The sequence below is a fragment of the Monodelphis domestica genome, chromosome 3 (genome assembly GCF_027887165.1).
Source record: "Monodelphis domestica isolate mMonDom1 chromosome 3, mMonDom1.pri, whole genome shotgun sequence".
Classification (NCBI taxonomy): Eukaryota; Metazoa; Chordata; class Mammalia; order Didelphimorphia; family Didelphidae; genus Monodelphis; species Monodelphis domestica.
In genome coordinates this window covers 89,617,200-89,623,326 of record NC_077229.1, presented here as the reverse complement: position 1 = coordinate 89,623,326, position 6,127 = coordinate 89,617,200, and positions in this window count along the sequence as shown.

Here is a 6,127-nt window from a genome sequence, read left to right as displayed (position 1 = left end):
CGAAGAGAATCTGCTCCTTCCAGAGGCATTAGGGCAGCTCCTTACTACCCAGTTGCACCACCTCTCCTACCTAGGAGATCGAAAACTCATACAACTATTGGACAAAGGCAAACTCAAATATAGAGGGAGAAGCCAATTCCTTCGCTGGCTGGTTGACTCTTGCCCAGCATGCCAATTCCTCTGTGCAGCCAAACCTGACAAACACATTGGGCAGAGAATAAGGGGACAAAGGCCCTGAAAACATTGGGAAATTGACTTTACTGAAATAAAACCGGGAAAGTTTGGGTTTAAATATCTCCTTGTTCTAGTTGACACCTTCTCGGGATGGCCAGAGGCGTTTCCGACTAAGACCGAAACTGCGTTAATAGTTGCAAAGAAGCTTCTTGAAGAAATCATTCCTCGGTATGGGTTACCTGAGACCATTTCCTTGGACAATGGTCTGGCTTTCGTGAGTAAAATTACACAAGGGGTGGCCGCAGCTCTGGGGACAAATTGGAAATTGCATTGTGAATATAATCCCCAGAGTTCAGGCCAGGTAGAAAGAATGAATAGAATAATTAAGGAGACTTTAACCAAATTGGTCCTTGAGACTGGCGTAGACTGGGTGACGCTCCTTCCCTTGGCCTTGTTCCAAGCCCAGAACACCTTGGGAACCTCATCCTTAACCCCTTATGAAATCTTGTATGCTTCCCTATCCCCCATTCTTCCCACACTCCCAAACCCGAGGGGAAGAAACATACCTCCTGAACTATGGCCTATGCTGTTGAGTCTAGCACATTTTCAGAAGGACCTTTGGCCTCAAGTCAGGGACATCTTTCAACCTGTCCCTTATGACCCCCACCCTTACCAACCTGGAGACTGGGTGTGGGTTAAAAGACATCAGAAAGGCTCCTTACAGTCCTGGTAGAAGGGCCCCTTTGTAACCCTCTTTGTTTGAGGTTTACAATTACCCCCTCAGCACTCAAAGTGGATGGGATTGGACCTTGGATACACCATTCCCATATCTGGAAAGCAACGCCTGCTGACTCCTTGAATATCCATAAACACCCATCCAATCAACTCAAGCTCTGAGTGACCTGTAGACATGCTGCTCCTGCTTATCCTATACTTCCTGCTCCACCAACCCCATAATTCGGTACAAGAATCTCCTAATCCCCATCAACCCTGGCTATGGGCTCTGCAGAGATGGGAAGACCAGGTTGTCATCAAGTTGGTCACTACATCAGGGGCCCCTTCCTTCACAGTGTACCCTTGTGATTTGGCCCCAATAAACCCTTGCCTGAACCAGCTCGGATACTATCTCTGCCCTGCTTCAAACCCTGGTAGATCTTATTGCAATAAGCCCCATCACTATTATTGTGCTTATTGGGACTGAGACCCTTGCCACCAACTAGGTCCCTGGGGTCCCTGACCTGTGGCTCATACTTTGATGGGGCTCTTATGGTTGTACTCCATGTGAGGTTGATGGGACAGGACATACACGACCATCAAAAAGGGGAAACTGCCAGTACCTCAACCTCACTGTAATCCAACCCACCCATGATAGCTGGTTGACAGGAAAAACTTGGGGATTCCATTACTATTTGGATGGATATGACCCAGGGGGTCTTTTGCTCATCAAAAAAATCACCCGTACCCAGAACCCCAGCCACTGTTGGACCGAATCCTGCCTTGCAATCCCCAGCCATACCCCCGGCTGTACCAGAGCCCCAACCACTGCTGGACCAAATCCTGCCTCAGCCACTGCTGGACCAAATCCTGCCTTGTGACCCCTGGCCCCCAACTTTCCTATGTATCCCCTTGCTGTTCTTAGCCCCCTGTAGCCCTTTGTCGAATCTTATCATTTCCTGAATAGTTCCTTCCCCAACCTTACTTCTCATTGCTGGCTTTGCCTGAGTGCCTTCCCCCCTTACTATGATGCCATAGCCCTAAATGTCAGCTACATCTCCTCCCAGAACAATCCCCTCCTCCCCCTGAGTATGACTGGGGGGGACCAGAAGGTTGGCAGATTCCGGCATCTGTGTTGGGAATCTTACCCTAGCCCCTTCTACTTGCATCCCTGAAACACTTAAGCCTTTGGCTAAGTATCTCATTCCACCCCAGGGAACCCGATGGGCTTGCTCAAGGACTGGCCTTCCTTGTCCCAGGAATACTGTATGCTAGTTATGGTCCTACCCAGGATCCTCTATCACAGTAATGATCAACTCCTAACCGCTTGACAGCAATCTCCACACCTCTGAGAACTCCATGAACCAGTCCTAGCTGTGACCCTCGCATCTATTTTTGGTTTAGAAGGGTTAGGAATGGGAATAGCCTCTATTCTCTCCTTTAAAGCAGACCTAAGCTCCCTACATGTTGTGGTCGATACTGACCTCCACTGCATTGAACAGTCCTTGGAGGCCTTAGAGAAATCCCTCACTTCCCTCTCAGAAGTAGTGCTCCAGAATTGGTGGGGGCTGGGTCTTCTATTCCTCCAATAAGGAGGCCTGTGTGTCGCGCTTAAGGAAGAATGCTGCTTCTACACTGATCACACAGGGATTTCTAGGGAATCTCTAGCAGAGCTTAAGAAAAGCCTTGACCAATGCCAGAAAGTGCGGATTGAGGCCGAGCCCTGGTACCAACAAATCTTTAATCGATCCCCCTGGCTCACCACCCCGATCTCCACACTTGTAGGACCCTTTGCCATTCTCATCCTCCTTCTGGCTTTTGGTCCTTGTATACTCAATCGCTTGGTCCAGTTTGTGAAAGACTGGATTAACACAGTTCAACTCATGGTCCTAAGACAGCAATACCTTCCCCTAAACGGCATCCATGCCCCTATGAGGACACTGTCCCCATGAGTAGGATTCCTCATTGTCTTAAAAGAAGTGGGGAATGAAGAAACATAATGTTATTATGGGAACTTGCTCTCCAGATGATACTCTAATGGGCCCTTGTCCCAAGAACTAAAACTGACATATCCTTATTTATGTACTGCCATAAGGATATGTTATCTCAAGACCATATGTTCACTGATCTGACCTAGGTCACCAGACCATATGTTAAAAGGAAGCATCTGGGACTAAGATTGATGTGTCTTCACTTCTGGTGCCCGATTCTCAAGACGACCCCCCACTCCTAGTTCTCTATATAAACCAGGCTCACACAATGCTCAGGGTCTTTCACTTCTTGTGAAGACCCAGGCTATAGCTTGAATAAAAGTACCTCTTGTGTATTGCATTACCGTGGGTGTATCCTCCTTGGAATCTGAACCAGAACCAGATAGACAGAATAGTATCAGTTCAAAGGTAGAAGAGTGGTAAAGGCTAGGCAATGAGGATTAAGCTACTTGCCCCAGGTCATACAGGGTAGATTTGAACCAAGGACTTTCTATCTCTTGGCCTGGCTCTCAATCCACCGAGCTATCCAGCTGCTCCATACTATGTCTTTTTTTTTTACATGATGTTTTCATTGAATGTCTTAATGTGTCTGCCTCCCACACTGACACTTTCCATCTTTTAGAATTAATTTTTCCTGGAAGTTTGAAGTTATATGCAGAGTCAGAAAGTTCAGAAAGTCAGGGTTCAAATTCCTGCCTCTAACACATAAGCAAGTCACTTAAACCCTCAGTACTGCTAGCCATTTTCTAAGACTTTTAAGTTAAAGAAGTTGCTGACCCATATCAGTAGAGAAAGTCTCCACACCAAGACTTCCCTATAATAATGAAATTGTAAGTTCATACTGAGAACAGAAAATCATTTTTGCCAATTTGATGGGTACGAAGTGAAACCAGAGTTTTAATTTGAATATCTTTTACTATTAGTAACATATCTTTTTTTTCCATATAAGATCATAGATTTAGAATTGGAAGAGAACTTTGAGATCATCTAGTCCAACTCTCTCATTTCTAATGATATAGAAATTCATAAAAAATATTTGTATGTACATATTGTAAAATCTATATAAATAGGCTGAATGAATTAGGTATATGCTTTTAATGGGATACCATTGTGCCACAAGAAATGGCAAACAAGATAAACCCTAAAAAACCTGGACTTATAGAAAGTGATGCAAAGTGAAGAGAATCAGGAGAATATTGTACACAGCAACAATAATAATGTATGATGATTAGCTGTGAATGGCTTAATTATTATGAATAAGGCAAGAATCTAGGACAACCCCATAAAGACTCATGCCAAAAATGCCATAGAAAGAGTAGATGGTGTCAGAATGCAAATTGAAATATGTAACGTTTTCTTTATTTCCTCCATGAATTTTTATTAATTGAATGAGATATGTCTTCTTTCTCAACATGACAAATATGGAAATATGTAATCTGATAATATATATGTACAACTTATATTGCATTACCTGCCTTCTTGGGGAGTGGGGAGAGGTGGGAGAGAGTGTGAATTGCAAAATATCAGAAAATGAATATAAAGAAATTGCATTGACATGTAATCTAGAAAAAAGTGACTTTTATAAAATATCTTTATAAATAATTTAAATAGAATTTATATAGCCCTTTAACATTTTCAAAGACATCTCATTTGGTCCTCACAGTAATCTGGTGAGGTAGATGCTAATTATTGTGGGTCAACTTGAAATCTGGAGACCCTAATTTTGTTCCTGTCCTTAGAGAACTTAACCTGAAGGAAGTCCCAGACTCACCCATTTCAGACTGAATAATATACCTTAAGGTACTTAATTGTCCCAGTACTGGTGGGACTAGTAGATCTGTTGGTTGTCTCTCGAACCGAGGATGACGATTGTCTTTGTGCATTTTTGTGCACAAAGACACCTGTGCATGAAGATTTAAGTGGAAAAGTCGATGCACAGAGACAGTGCCACTCTCTCGGCGTTGGAAGCCTGGGTCCATTGGCACGAAAAGTCGTTACACCTGGAGACTTCCTCAGCTGCATTAGATGGCCTTGTTGTCTTTTGTGCTCCATCACGCCCTAAGCACTCCACAGTGCCTTGCTGCATCACCATCTCAGCCGTTGAACCTTCTTGTTGGTTTCTTCCGCCTGTTCCGCCAAAGCAGTCTTCACATGCTGGGTGAGCAAAGCCCTAGTTCACCAGGGGTCAACGTCGACCCGATGGCTACCCTCACAAGGTTTAGCCGGCCTGTCGAAGCCGTTGCCCGGGGTGTGGCCGCTGCAGCATGCTAGCAGCTACTGGGAGCCACAAGTGAGAGCTGGATGTCAGGTGAGGGTCAGTGGCTGGAGAGCTGCCCTAGAAGGGCACGACAAGCCCTCTGTACCAGAGATATTACCCCTCCCTGAGCACCCCATACACCCCATACACTAGTAGATCTAATCAAATGTTAAGTACCCTTTTGACCTAGTAGTTTCCCCCTTTGTATCAAAGTCCTCTCTCAGATAGCCCAGCCCTAGGCTGGACCTTTCCCTTTTGTATCCATGGTAAAGCATCAGCCTCTTCCTGATAATTTCCTTGTAGCCATGGTAATGTCAATCAATCATACTTCCCTGTCCTTAGTTCCCCAAATAGTATATGTTTCCCAAGTTCTATTGTTCTTTGGAGAATCTTCTACTTCTGGCACGGAGATACTCCCTAGAGATACTGTCCCCAGACCCTGGGGTTTTGACTGTGTAGTTTGTGGCGGATTGGCTCTGGGATATCTTATCATTGAACCTATCTCTTTCCTGATTAAAGACTTGGATTTTCTGACAATTTTATTAGTTCTGTGTTTTTCCAAGTTGATATGTCCATTTTCCAGATGAGAAAACTGAAGTACAGCAAACAGATGGTGGCTTGCCCAGGTGGTAAGTGACAGAGGTAGGATTTGAACCTTGGTCCTCTGACTCAATTCAGCAGCCTTTCCACTGTACTATGATGCATATGATTGGTAATAATATGCATTTTATCTTTTAAAATTTGTCCACATCTTTTGCCCATTTTTTTTTTTCCACAATAACCCTGTGAGGTGGGTCCTATGGCTATCTTCATTTTACAAATGAGTAACTGAGGCTCAAAGAGCCTAAATGACACTTCTTACATCACAGTAAGTGTCTGAAGTGGAATTTGACCCCAGGCCCCTGACTTCCACTTAAGTCCAGCACCATTCTAGAGCCAGTCTAGTCATAGGTCTTAATGTCATAAGTCTATGTATTAAGTGATGCATCGG